Source organism: Pyrus communis, chromosome 11 (assembly GCF_963583255.1).
Source record: "Pyrus communis chromosome 11, drPyrComm1.1, whole genome shotgun sequence".
Classification (NCBI taxonomy): Eukaryota; Viridiplantae; Streptophyta; class Magnoliopsida; order Rosales; family Rosaceae; genus Pyrus; species Pyrus communis.
This window is the reverse complement of record NC_084813.1, coordinates 5,640,352-5,655,763: the sequence shown is the minus strand read 5'-3', so window position 1 is coordinate 5,655,763 and position 15,412 is coordinate 5,640,352.

Genomic DNA, 15,412 nt, shown 5'->3' with positions numbered 1-15,412 from the left:
ATACTCCTTATATCTTGGAAATCAAAGAAACAATCCTCAGTTTCTAAAAGCTCTACAGAGGCTGAATATAGAGCGTTAGTTCATACCATTGCAGTTGCTTGGATCAGGTTAATTCTTAAAGATTTACATGAGTATTTGCATTCTCCTCTAATGCATTATTGTGATAATCAATATGCAATTGCATTGAGTTTGAATCTTGTTCAACACTCTCGGATCAAACACTTAGAAATTGATTTTCATTTTGTTCATGGAGGGTTCAAAAAGAAGACTTATCAGTTCAGTACTTATACGCCAAGGATCAAGTAGCAGATGTATCAACCAAGGGACTACATGGACATGAATTTCCTTGACAGTGCTTCAATCTTAAACTAGGATATCCCACTTAAGATCGAGGGAGGCTATTGGATAAGTATGTAGGTGACGTGCCATGGCACATGTCAATAGTGCCACCCATACAATAGTAGCTTACTCTCTAAGTCAATGTAATTGAAAAGTATAAATAGTTTTCCCTTATTGTGTTTTCTGTTATGTTGTTATATTTGTTGAGAAACATTTAATGAAAAACACTAAGGTATTTTTAGTGTTTTCTTCAAGCTTCATCTTCTTCGAGCTTTCTTGGTCATTTTCTGAGTTTTACACAAAGTGTTAAGAGATTGGACTTTCATGGAGCTTGCCCTTGGAAACTATTGTTAAACCTTTAAGGGGTTGTTTGCCATCATTAAGTGTCACTGGATTAGACTGGACCCTATTTGTTATCATGCGGGACTAATGTTAGTAAGACTAGCCTGAACTCGTCTAGACTAAATGCATCACTAAGACCTCGTTTGACAGGTCGTATAAGTGACCGGAGAGGACTAATAATACAACTCAGTCGTTTGGCACCATCCTGTATTAAATTGTACTAGATTAATTAATACAATCCGCTTGTTTTTTACGCCATACACCCACGTAATAAAACCGTCCAAAAGGCCCGAATTATTAGTCGGGTTCCTTTTGCTCTCTCTCGTGCAAATTTGTATCTCTCTCTCATTTCCTCACCATTCTCCTTGTTTTCTTCTCTCGCCGGCTCTATTCTCTCTTCATCCTTGCTCTTTGTCTAATAATTGGAGACGCCCACAAAGACAGAAAGACCAGTTGCATGGACCATTGCTTCTCTCTCGTCTCACAACATTCGAGTCATTAGTTAGTGATATTTGGGAGATTTGATCATCTGGGTATTTGAACTTAAGTGGGATTTAGGTTAGCTTTTTGTGATTTGGGTATTTTTCAAATGGGTTTTAGAATGTTGACTGGGAATCGATGAAAGGGTTTGAAGATTAGGAAATATTTCGTCTGGGCAATGTTCATTTGAAATTAGGTTTTGTTCGAAATTTTCTGAGTAGTTGAGGGTGGCGCTGAGGCTGCTTCTGCATGGCCAACAAGTTGTCGGCTATCAGATTGGGTCGAACCTCCATGGTTGCTGCTTTTTATTCAATATCTAATTTTACGTTTCTGGTAAGCGGTGGCGATGTCTATATTTTGAAGATAATATTTGAGAAATATTTGGGTTTTTTTTAGATATAATAACATTATTTTTATTTTTATTTTAATACAATGATATATCCGTATTATACCAAACACAAATTAAATAATACGATCACTGGTCCGATATTACACCAAACGATCAATTAAATTAATCAGTACTATCCGACAACTATTTATCAAACGGGACCTAAAGAATATTAGTGGCAGTCCCCAAAAACCATGGGACTAGCTGAGAACTGCCTATCTCCACTCTCTCTTTCACTCTGTCCTACTCTCTTCTTCTTTCCTCGCTCTGAACCCAAAATCACAAGACCTTAAATCCACTTTCCCTGCGCACATCTCAAGTTTATGCCGAGCTCGCTGTCAAAGGCAGCGCTTCTCCTCTACTCAGATTCTCGGTTTCCTTGACTCCCAATCTTGATCTCCGCTCGCCCATCGCCTTTATCCATTGTGACATTGTCATCAAACACCTGCCAAAACCCAGAAGACAAAAACCCCAATATCGGATCTGCCAAAACCCAAATGAAATTCAGAAGCTTGTGAAAAATCCAAAAAAAAAAAAAACCCCACATGACAAATCCAGAAGCTTTTTCTAAGATTGAATGAAGAACTGAATTTAGTGATGATGGAGAAAGTGGCCAAAAAAATTGGAATTTGGTGATGAGGGAGAAAGTAAAGAGAGACAGAGAGGGAGTTGGATGTGAAGGAGAAAAAAAATGAAGAGCATTCAGGACTTGGACAGCGAAGGAGTGTTCTAGAAAAATAAAAGAAAAAAGAACAAGAAAAAACATGTAAAAGATAGAACTAAATATTATTATTTTTATTATTCTAGTTTTTAGTTCGATACTACACTAAATACTTTATTAAATCAGTTTAATTTAGTCTCTCAAAATAGTTTAGTCCGAAATTGTCAGATGCAACCCTGGAGTAGCTACTAGTCAAATACCGCGTTTGTTACTAATAGGAATAGAGTTAATGGGATTAGGCTGGATACGCTTCGACTAAGTCCTTCGTTAGGAGTTCTTAGCAAGAACCCCCAATGAGAAGTCGACTGCTAAGACCGTTTGCGTCTTCTTCATCCTCGCGTCCTTGTCCAGTCGCCCATATATCTTGGTTTACTCGACCGACCTCGCCAAACAACCCCACCAACGGCGACGACGATGATCGTCGATAAGATCTACAAGTTCTTGACTCCGTGCTTCTGCCACATGAAGCTCTCCACCGCCAGCGGCATGGCCATTCACGTCGATTGGATGAGGGGATGGGGGTGGGTATTAAAGAAGAGAGGTTGCAGAAGGAGACGATAGTGGAGTCGACGGAGAGACGAATTTGGGTGACTGAGGTCTACAATTGAATGGAGGTAGGTGGAGAAGGGGAAAGGTGTTGGATTTATTCCGATATAAATCAACCTTAAATGGTCTACAACATATAATAGGAATGTGATATTGGAGATTAATGTAGATATTGTGATTTGATTTCCTAAAGATATCAATCTTATATTAGGAGTCTTGTAATACAAGTAAGATTGATGGAGTTCTTGATTTTCTGTGATTATGATACCTAACTGATAGGCTAAAAAAGTGGGATTTGGGATTCCTTTATGTTCATTTGAACTATGATGTCGGTTTAGAGGATGAAATTTGACTACTAGAGTTTCCTTTGGACATCGAAATTGAAATGATATGAAATTGAATTTGTTATGGGTGTATAAATTCATGATAGATGCACATAATTGTTTCTGGCAGATTGCATGTCTTGATTTAAATCAGGTGAATGACACGTCTAATGGTCATCAAATGACCTGACTTTTTGATATGTTCAACATATATATGTCTAATATGTGTTTGAAAATTTTCGTAAATTTTTGCCATGTAGTCTAAGTATGGTGAATTTACTAGTAACCCATGCTCGTACAAACAGTTTTGCTGGCAGATTGTTTTTGTCTTGTGAGACGTCACTTTAGACAATTATTTTGATCTAAAACGGCTCTATATTTTTATTTTATGAAGATTAGTATGTCTATTTTGATCTGTAAAATTTTGGTAGCAATTAAGCTTATAAATTAATTGTGATAAATTCTAAAGTAAATGTAACTCATTGCTGAAATTACGTTTGATAACTTTATGTTGGTTGTGATGTCTATTTAATTATGTCTAAAATATGAAGCAATTTTGTTTAGGTACATCCTTGAAAGAATATATGAATGAGTGTTTGCCCAAGTGGGATAATTAGTGAAAAAAAATTGGGCTTCACACTCATTAACTTATTTGCAATAAGTGTATAAACTCTAAAAGTTTAGTGGGAGTTGTTCTAAACTTTTGAGCATTAAGTGGACTTGCATAAATCTAAGTGTTATTCCATCTTCCATGAATATGTGTTTTGGTTGATGAAATTAGAATTATGCTATGACTCGAATGACAATAATATGTTTAAGTTGCAAAATGAGTATTGGGTGTATGTGTATATTTTTACTTTCAATCATTTGGATGCCTTGATTGATTATTTGTTAATCTTTAGAAAGAATTTTGAGGGTCATGGGGACTTAGCACAAATATGGAATTATTAATGCAAATAAGATGGTTGTGGGATGCATGATTTTGTATAAACAGCGGTGAATGTCTTAGTTTTACCTTTCATTGAGATTATGCTATTTAAGGTGTTAAGGAAAGGTTAAAGAAAGACAATTTTGTAGTGATATGCATTCATTGACTAAGTAAGGGTGTTCCCACAAGCATATTTCAAAAGGTATGATTTAATATGGATTTGCAAATTAAGTGACAATGTTGCATATCAGTGGGAGCTTGAGTTTCATGTTAGTAATGCTTACATTTGCAGATGACCTATAAGGTATATATGGTTTTTTGAATCCATGTATTCAATTTAATCTCTGGTTGGATTCATTCAGTCACATGTTTATGTGTTGGTCAATTATCAGATGACGATATATCTGATATCTAGTTAAGCAAATTACATTTTAAATCATAAAGGAATGGTTAATCTTCTTACTCGTAAGTGTGGATTAATTCTTTTGGTTCGACTTAAAATGGCATGACATAATTTATATGTTGTATTAGTTGTGAGGGTTTTTTCATCTTGCTCATAAGTGTTGAAAATTTTCTCACGAAAGTAATTGATATGGTATATGAACCAGTGTCAAAAACATGTTAATTCATCTTTCTCGTAGGTGTTGAATTAATTATGTTTTATGAAGTTTTGTTTGCAACTGCAGTAGAAGTTTGCATTAAAGAGGACCTGAGATGATAAAAGTTGAGACGCATTAAGGTAATTAAAGTTCATCTCTGCAATCATAATTTGACGGTGTTTCATGTGAATGAGGATTTTAGCATGTGTAATTATGAAGGTTTTGGGTTGTGTCAACCTTACAACCTTGTTAGTTCCATGTTCAAAGACTTATTTGATAGAAATTTGTATCAAGGATAGGATGTTATCACAACTACATGGCCATTAAAGTGACATTAATTTCCAATTTCAAGTATAAACATATATATTATATGTGTAGACCAGTGGGAGAATGTTGGATTTATTCCGATGTAAATCAACCTTAAATAGTCTACAACATATAATAGGAATGTAATATTGGAGATTAAGGTAGATATTGTGATTTGATTTCCTAAAGATATCGATCTTATATTAGGTGTCTTGGAATACAAGTAAAATTGATGGAGTCCTTGATTTTATGTGATTATGATACCTAACTGATAGGCTAAAAAAGTGGGATTTGGGATTCCTTTATGGACAGAAACTTAATACCTTAGCCAATATAAATACTAAGGTCCCTGCAAACACTAGATACACAACAAACGCTTCCCATAAAGTAGTTGTATTCGGCTAGGTGCTTTATAGAAGACTTTGGTGTTGCCGCATCTTACATCATTCCACTTCGTATTCAATGCCTATCGCTTTACGATCAAGTCAGCTAACTCCTGGTTTGTGTTTTAATTATATAACCACATAAGGTTTACAAAAGGGTGTGGTATGGGCTACTAGGGAGAAGATGGGAGGTTTGATTTGCTTCGTTCAAGATCGCGGCTGCAACTTAATACCCAGATAGAGGAAATTTAATTCTCTTCTCTTTTTTTTTTACCCCAATTTTTTTTTCTTTTGGATTTGTGGGAAATTTATTGGGATGTGTGAATTTTGAGAAATTGTTTGGTTTGATTTTAATTGGGTATGTAAATCTTGGTAATGTGTGGATTCTAAGAAATGATTTATTGTGATTGCTTAAATATGGTCTATTTTGTATTGTTTTCATTATCCTTTTTTTTAGTCCAACTGTAACAAATGTTTTACTAAGTTAGTTCAGCTTAGTTTATTTGAAGCCAATTCAGCTTTGTCTATACTAAACCAGTCCAGCTTAAATCTTGAAACTAGTCCACTCCAAGATAATCCAGTACAACAAATGTACCCTTAAATTTGGGTTTGAGGAGGTGACGGGCTAAAGCAAATTAAGTATTAGTAGGCCACAAAGAAATTTTTTTTTTTAATATTTAAATAACTTAAAAAATAAAAATAAAAATAAAAGCTTACAAAACACAGTGGGCCCTACTCCCTACCACTTATACCCATCCATCTTCAGACAAGGATTGTCTGCCCTCCCACTTCTGGTGCACTCCCGTGCCCTCTTGTTTTGTATGGTCACGGTTAAGCCACGTCAACATTTTATATTTTTTTATAGAGATAATAAGACAAAAATGAATAGTAATATAAAATGTTAACGTGGCTTAACCGTGATCACACAAACAGGAGGGCACGAAAGGGCTCTGAAATCCCGTTCCCAGATTACACTGTTACAATCTACGTATTTGTATTATTAAGATTTTATATTATTTTTCGAGAAAGTGTACTAATTTATTTGAAACTAGACTTCAATTAAACTAGTTACGAAGAGTGAACTTTGGAAAATTATTATTTCCTCGTGGACCTTTTGAAGTCACAAGTAACGTTTTCGAATAGATCTCGAACCCGCGAACGCATAGGCGAAAGTCGTTTGCAAGTCCGAATTATAACGATATAGTTACGGATGTTTGAAATTGTGAACTATAGACTGTGGGAACTATTTAATTCCCGCGTGTGGGTTAAAGGTTAAGTTAGTTTAATAAAAAGGGAACCAGTCAAATTTTTAAGGAAGGGAAAACAGCCCAATCAGAGAAGGGCAAGGAGGGGGAAGGAGAGAGACCCGAGTTGGGTCCTTTTGACCCGGTCATATCTCCTTCATCCGAACTCCGTTTTGGGTTATCTTGGTGTCCATGGAAAGCCCTTGATGAGCCATACATATTTGTAGTGTTAGATTTCCCAATTTCTTTCCCATTTTTCCAGTTCGAAGCCACAAACCCACAGGTGTTCCAGCGGCTTTATCCCTTTTCCTGGTGGCTCCGGCAAGTTTCACCGTCCATGACCACCACCAAAAGAGTCCCCTCAACCCCAGGAACAAATCCCAAGCGGTGTTGGAGGCGTCGGAGTCGATTGGAAGCCAAATTTGAAGCACACCCACCTTAGGGTTTCGGCGGTTTGTGGCCAGTTTGGGGTGTTTTCCGGCCAAATTGGCCTTGGTCGTAGGTATAAAGTTTACTCTACTCATTGAGATCTTCATTCCTGTAAATTTTGGTAATTTTTGGAAATAGTTAGATTTTTCCGGCGAGTTGGGGCGGCCGACGCCACCCACGGCGGCGCGTGGCCAGGGGGCCGTCGATGTCATTCTTAGGCTAAATTAGATGCCTTGAGCTCATTTTTGGTAATTGTATGATATAAGTAGATGGTTGGAACCAAAATTCTCTACGATATGTTAATTGGTAAAAGTGTGAATCGACGATTCGACCGTTGGAACGTCACCAAACTTTAACATAGGTGATATGGTTATTATCTTAATTTCTTATATTGGTATCATTTGCGAATATGAATTGGTATTATAATTATGATTTCTATTGAAATGTGAATTTTATATATTTAGCCATAGACCTATGCTAATTAACTATGATTTGGCTTGTGTATTGATGTTGTGATGTGTATATATATATGTGTGTGTGTGTGTGTGTGTGTGTGCGCGCGTGTGTGTGATTAAATTTTTAATAATGTGAATGATAATTCTAATGAATGTTATGACAATTATGGGATCTAAATATTGTTTGATAATTATTTGGGTATGCTTGCCAACTGAATACCTATGTGAACTTGGCATTACTACCTAGCATGAGATGAAGATGGAAGTCAGTAGATGAGTTGGGTACTTTATTAGATTTTTAGTAGAATTAGTAATTAAGGGAATTCCTTGTGTTGTGCTCCATATAGTTAGATGCTGGTTGATATGTGGAATTGATGTGATAAATAATAGCACTCAAATTAAACCCTCTTATTGACAATTGTAGTAAAGATGTAAGTAGGGATCGTTCTAAGCCAAGGATTAGGAGGGATTGCTAATCTAATGAAAACTGTCTCAAAGATACAAAAATATACTTAAAAACACTTAAACAAACTCAAAGATTCTTAACTAAACTTATATGACTCAAAACAAACTCAAAAGACTCAAAACAACACAAAACAATCAAATAGACTCAAACTAGACTCTAGGACTTAATTTGGACGAAAATAGAATTGGTTTTGACTCAAAACACTTAAAAACACACAATAGGACAAATTTGACACAACAAAGTAAAGGGGATTGGGTTTTTAACGAATTTAAGATAAAAACAAGTAACTAAAAGACTTAAGCAAAGTTTGGACGAATTTGGGAAAAACTATGGATGATTAGCTAGCTAGAGGATTCTTTTCCACACATGATACATTCAAACAGAAATTGATTTCCAGTTGCTTTTTCAATGAACCATGAACCTCAACACCCCAGATTAACTGTGACATCACTAATTAACCCTCAGATTCTTCTTTAGTTATTGGATTGGATGACATCATTCGACAACCCAAAGCATTCTTCAAAAGTTCCCTACATGATATCATAATAGAGATACAATCAAAGATCATTACGTTCTATGAAAATCATAAGTATTGACAAAGCATTCGTAACTATGACATCATGATACTCATGCTAGGAATTTAACTTAACATGATTGTGAAAACAATCTTAACTACTTGTGAATATAAGTTTGTAACGATTATGTGAAACTCCCTTATATTCTAGCACCAAATTCAAGCATGCAAACTAAGTAGGCCTCCCTAATCAACATACAAGACTAAGTTCTCAATCAAACGGTTAAGTAAATTACATTCACAATTTATGAAATCACAACTGGAATTAATCAATTTATATCACAAACATAATCATGGTTTCAAAGCCTCCCCTAACTAAAACGGGTTTAGCCTCTCATGTTCACAACAAAACAAAGAAAAATTAAATTAAACATTGAAAACAAAAGATAGATTACACCTAAAAACGTTCCAACAATCCAACTTGAATGCAAAAACGTCTAAGGCTTCTTCTTCTCTTCTTCTTCCTTGCGATGCTATGGCACAAAGGTTTTAAGGATGATTTTGGATGTGTTTCTAGGTTAGGAGTGGATTTGGGTTGGTAAGGGAGTGCGGTAAAGTAGAGGAATGGTGTATGGATGTGTGGTTGAAGTTATGAAAGTATGGGAATGGTGGAGAATGAATGAAGGCTGCGGCAAAGGGTGGTGTTTGAATCAAGGATGGCTGATTGTGTATATGACTGAATAGGGTCCTCTATGAATGCGGCAAATGGTTATTTATTTGAGGGAAAGGATCTTAACTTTTATTAAATGGTTTAGGAAAGAATTAAACCCCAAATCCACAAGGAAAATGAGACTTAAAGTCAGAATTCAAAGGGAAAAAGAAAGGAACTTGCGGCAAGGAAGAATATGAAAGGGAATGTGATTTAAGGCTGAAATTAGGCAAGGATTTAGAATAGAATAGGAATATAGGGTGTGGCATTGACTATGGTTAAAAAGAAATGTGATCTTGGGACACAAAATAGGGAATAAGCAATCCCCTTGCACGGCAAAGAAAGGAAAGGGTAAGGTGAGCCATGGCAAGGGTTAGAATGATGCAAGGAAGGTTTAGTTTGTGTCCTAAAATGCATAAGAGACCTTCAATGTTGCTGGAACCTAAGGCTTTTAGGATTAGGAAAGGTCAAACCAAAATAGGAAATCTTGGCTTAACTTTCCTACTTCAAGTAGGAATCCTTCTTTGATTAGGAATCCTTCTTTGATTAGGAATCCTAACATCTTTAGGTCTTTAATTTCGTCCATTCCTTTTGCTCCAAGCATATGCTATCCATTCCAAGTCCAATTTTGCTCCAAAAGGCTCCAAAATGCACCTTTTTGCTATATGGACCTACAAAACACGAAAATAGCTTAAAATACTAAAATAACTATGAACTAACAACATAAATGTAAGAAAACAAGCTAACTAAGTCGCCTAAATATGCTCTTATCAAATTCCCCCACACTTAGCTTTTGCTAGTCCTCTAGCAAAACAAAACAAAAGAAATAAAACAAAACACACTCTAGACCTTCCAACATTTACCTCAGGGATTTCCAATGAACATGACACATTAAAGAACACTACTCTCACGGTTTTTAGCTCTCTTTACACTTGAGCAAACACTTAACCATAGTTACCACTTACTAGTTCACATTTAATCAATTAAAACAACATTTTGAATGTAGTAACATGCCTTAGAGAATTTCCTCAATTCCCCACTAGAATACTCTCTATTTTCACACAGATTTTCTGACTACACTCCCTACACTAGGTGTATGTGAGAAGATTGATGTAAACATGTAGACTAGCACTCACATATGTTATAACAAAGAAAGCATTTTCTGGAATTATGACAATGACATATATATGATCTCATGAATGGAATGCTACTACTTAGAATGAGAACCAGGGATTCCATATGCTCATACCAATTTCAAACTCCACATATTGAACACATAACATCAAGATAGAAATTGAGGGTTGTAATGAGGCTAAGGTGTTGGCTAACAAAGAAAGGTAAAGGATAAATAAAGGTTCTTAAAGCAATAGGAAGCAAAGTAATGAATTGACATTTAAATTCACTTTTGATGGCAGAAATCAACTTTTAAACACAAAGGGAAGATTTACACAAAACCTAGGGTCAAATTCAAACTTTTGGACCCTTTCTTCAACAACCAATACTTGTGAGTTCATTCTCACTTATTTCTCAACTCTTTTTCTTTCTTTTTACAACTTTTCTCATTTTTTTTCTTTGCCGTGCCCTTTTATACTCCCCCATACTTGTTTTCTGCAATATGTTGATCAAAAGGAATTCATTCTAAGTCATGCTTCACTATCCTTTAAGAACAAGGGTATGGAAAGTCCTAATCTAGGCTAGGTGAGGATAATGTGGTTAACAAAGAAAATAGGCTAAATAAGGCTCAAAAGGGTTAAACCTACAATACAAAGGCAAAGGGATAAGGCTTTTTGGCTTTGGTTTAACTAACAACTTCATCTTTTTGTATGTTATGCAATCAATATCATGCTTTGAATGAAATGGGCATGAGTTCTAGTATTTGGAACTATAATGATGAAAACGCATTCTAAGTAGCAACCAAGCAAAGAATAATGAGATCATGCAACGACTTTAGAAAACAAGAAATCACAAATTTATGCTCTCCAAAGAACGTTTTAGGCTCAAGTCTCTCAGGGATGTAGCGTTAGTTTGAGTTCCTTCCTTCAAGCATGTTACAAAAACTAATTTTTTTTTCATGTGATTACATGTGAATTTGTAAACTATAACGATAACCAAGCATAAACCAAAGAGTAAATCAAACTTCCATCCATGTTTGTAACTTTCTTTAATAGTCATGCAATCAAAAACCAAATCCTCATCATTGTGTTGGAAGGTACCCTAAGACACAAACAAACACACAAAAACAATTCTAAAACAACTCTTTTGGGTTTTTCAAAACTGTTTTCAATATTTTTGTTCAAATTTTCGTATTTTCTCTTTAAAACACATAAAAACACTTCAAAACACACTAAAAACACTTAAAAACAGTGAGAAACAACATTAGAAGTGATCGGTGATAAAATCCCACGAAAATCATGCAAAAAGCAGCTTGTTTACCCCCCCCCCCCCCCCCCCCACACACACACACACTTAAATCAAACATTGTCCTCAATGTTTCAAACAAAGACTCACAACCAAATAAACAACATAAACGAACAAACATAACTAGCATGGCAAAGTAAAAGCACAAAAGAGAAGAGTTTAGGAACGCAAATTTGATTTATTTGAATGAATTGTTGGGCTGCCTAAGGCTTCTTTATTTGAATGCATGGGTTGCCTCTCAAGAAGAACTTGCTTTAACGTCTTGCAGCCGGATGAAACTTCTTCTTAGGCTCAATTGGAACCCACGGCAAGGAGGGTTACATCCTCCACAATCTGCCCTTCAACACTTTCATAATATGGCTTCAAAGGATGCCCATTCACCTTGAATTCTTGGCCATTCCTTAAGCTTTGGATTTGAACTGCACCATATGGAAAAACATTAGTAATAACAAAGGGGCCAATCCATTTAGAACGTAACTTACCGGGAAACAAACAAAGGCAAGAATTAAAAAGTAACACTTTCTGCCCTATGGAGAAAGTTTTGCTACAAATCATCTTGTCATGGAAAGTATTGGTCTTCTCCTTGTAAATGTATACATTCTCATAAGCTTCAAGCCTAATCTCTTCAAGTTCATTCAATTGAAGCTTCTTATGAATTCCAGCCGTATCTATATTCATGTTGAATGTTTTGATAGCCCAATATGCCTTGTGTTCTAACTCCACGTGAAGATGGCATGGTTTGCCATAGACAAGCCAAAAGGGGGACATCTCAATGGGTGTTTGTAGGCCATACGATATGCCCACAATGCATCCTCCAAAGGCAAACTCCAATCCTTTCTTGTTAGCCCAACGATCTTCTCCAAAATTTGCTTGATTTCTCTATTACCTTGGCTTAGCCATTGGTTTGAGGATGATAAGGTGTTGAAACCTTATGTGTGACATGATATTTCTTGAGCAACGCTTCAATGGTGCGATTACAAAAATGAAACCCTCCATCACTAATGAGCACTCTAGGCATCCCAAATCTAGAAAAGATGTTAGTTTTGAGGAAATCTGCAACCACTCTAGAATCATTAGTACGGGTGGCTTTTGCTTCCACCCATTTGGAAACATAATCAACCGCAAGTAAAATATAAGTGAAACCATATGAAGAAGGAAAAGGACCCATGAAATCAATGCCCCAATATCAAAAATTTCAACATTGAATATAGGGGTTTGCGGCATTTGATCCCTTGGACCTATATTACCCATTCTTTGACAACGATCACAAGTTAAACAGAAAGTTCTAGCATCTTTAAAGATTGTAAGCCAATAAAATCCACATTCTAACACCTTAAGGGCTGTGCGTTGTGTGCCAAAGTGTTATCCACATGCATAAGTGTGACAAAAAGTTAAAATTGAATTAAACTCACAATCATGCACACATCTACGAAGAATTTGATCCGCACAATATTTCCACAAATATGGGTCATCCCACACATAAAACTGTGCCTCTTTCTTGAGTTTATCACGTTGGTGTTTGGTTATGGTGTTTAGAACTCGTTTTGACACCAAATAATTCACCAAATCGGCATACCAAGGTTCACTTACCTTAATGGACAGCAATTGCTCATCAGGGAATGTCTCTTGGATGGGTAAAGACTCCTCATTGCACACCAAATGACTTAAATGGTCAGCCATCACGTTTTCACTCCCCTTCTTGTCTCTAATTTCAAAATCAAACTCTTGGAGGAGAAGCATCCAACAAAGTAGCCTTGGTTTGGCCTCCTTTTTGGTGAATAAGTACTTCAAAGCTGCATGGTCAGAATATACAACAACTTTAGTGCCAAGTAAATATGAACGAAACTTATCTAAAGCAAACACAATAGCAAGAAGTTCTTTTTCAGTGGTAGAGTAGTTCAATTGAGCATCATTCAAGGTCCAGGATGCATAATAGATGACATGTGGTTGCTTGTTCTTCCTTTGGCCTAAAATAGCTTCTATTGCATAATTGGATTCATCACACATTAGCTTAACATGCATGCTCCAATCTGGTGGGACTATGATTAGTGTCGTGGTAAGCCTTTCCTTGAGGTGCTTGAATGCCTTCTCACACTCCTCGTTGAACTCAAATGACACTTCCTTTTGTAGGAGACGGCAAATGGGTTGTGCAATCTTGGAAAAATCCTTGATAAATCGCCTATAGAATCCTGCATGTCCAAGAAAAGAATGAACCTCTCTCACCGAAGTAGGAGAGGGTAAGTAACATACAAGATCTATCTTTGATTTATCAACTTCAATTCCTTTTTCAGAGATGATATGACCCAAAACTATGCCTTGTTTTACCATGAAATGACATTTTTCCCAATTCAAAACAAGGTTAGTTTCCATGCATCTTTTCAAGATTAAAGTGAGATTATGCAAACAATCATCAAATGAGTCACCATACACACTAAAATCATCCATGAATACCTCAATAATCTTCTCAACATAATCAGAAAATATACTTACCATGCATCTTTGAAAGGTGGTTGGTGTATTGCACAACCTAAATGGCATACGACAATAAGTAAAATTACCAAATGGACAAGTAAAAGTGGTATTTTCTTGATCATCTGGAGCTATGAAAATTTGATTATATCCTGAATAACCATCAAGAAAACAATAAAAAGAATGACTGGCTAACCTTTCAAGCATTTGATCAATGAATGGCAAAGGGAAGTGATCTTTCCTTGTGGTGGTGTTTAACTTCCTATAATCAATGCAAACTCTCCAACCTGTTTGGATGCGTGTAGGCACAAGCCCATTCTCTTCATTCTTCAACACTGTGACTCCGGACTTCGTTGGAACTACTTGGACCGGTGAAACCCAACAACTATCCGAGATGGGATAGATAACGCCACAATCAAGGAGTTTGATAATCTCCTTCTTTATGACTTCCATCATTGGAGGGTTGAGTCGGCGTTGAGCTTCTCTAGATGGTTTAGCCCCCTCCTCCATGAGTATACGGTGCATGCATGTAGTAGGGCTTATTCCCTTGATATCGGCCAAAGTCCAACCAATGGCTGTTTTGTGCTCCTTTAGAACCTTCACCAACTTGTCCTCTTCTTGTGCCGTGAGTGAGGAAGCCACTATGACATGTAATGTCTCTTGTTCGCCCAAGAAAACATACTTCAAGTGGTTTGGTAACAGTTTAAGCTCAATGGTAGGTGGCTATACTATGGAAGGAAATAACTTGTTAGTTGAAATTGGAATTGAATTGGGGATTAAGGACTTACAATTGAGCCGTGGCAATGACTCTAGGGCAGCCACCACTTCAATTACATCATCACAAAGGGGCACGGCATGGAATTCTAGATTGGTGCCATGGGGTACAATTGGTGCTATCATTTGATTTTTTAATTCTATTCCACTTGTAATGACCGTTTCAAGTGCATCTTCATGCAATTGTTCAAGATGTTCCTACGCTAATGAATTAAAGATATCAATAGAGAAGCATGAATGATCATCATTAGGAAATCTCATGGTTTCAGAAATATTAAAATCAATAACTTCCCCATCAAATTCCATCGTTAAAGTCCCTTTAAACACATCGATCTTGGTGCGGGCTGTCTTCATGAATGGCCTCCCAAGAATGAGTGGCAAGGATGTGGAATGGGTGGTCTCTTCCATCTTAAGAACATAGAAATCCGCCGGGAAGATCAAGTTATTAACCTGCACTAAAACATCTTCCAAAACTCCCTTTGGATAGGCATTAGATCGATCGGCCAATTGAATAATCACACCATCATTTTTCAATTCTCCAAGGTTCATGGATGCATAAATAGAATATGGCATGACATT